Source organism: Arachis duranensis, chromosome 5, assembly GCF_000817695.3.
Source record: "Arachis duranensis cultivar V14167 chromosome 5, aradu.V14167.gnm2.J7QH, whole genome shotgun sequence".
NCBI lineage: Eukaryota > Viridiplantae > Streptophyta > Magnoliopsida > Fabales > Fabaceae > Arachis > Arachis duranensis.
Window position 1 is genome coordinate 91,776,736 of NC_029776.3, and position 348 is coordinate 91,777,083.

A 348-nucleotide genomic window follows, 5' to 3' on the forward strand; every position below is an offset into this window, starting at 1 on the left:
AGCATAAAATAAATTAATAAATTAAAAGAACTCTTGCATTAAAAAATATATTAAATTATAATTATTTATGTACAATTTTTTTAACCATTTAAACTTTTGCAACTATATTTTCATAACTAATTTAAGAAAATTATCTATATGATATCTTTAATTTATGTGATAGCAATGAGGGTTTTTTAAAAAAATAAAAAGATAAAATAGTCTGTGAAGTTACTGAAAAATTAAATTTGCAAATGGCAGTAATATATGTGTGAAATGCATAAGAACGGGTATAGTTGGTGAAATGCACACCGTACCTATGGCCTATTAGAATTTGCTGGCTGGGTTTTGCCCTTTTCTGGGGTCAAA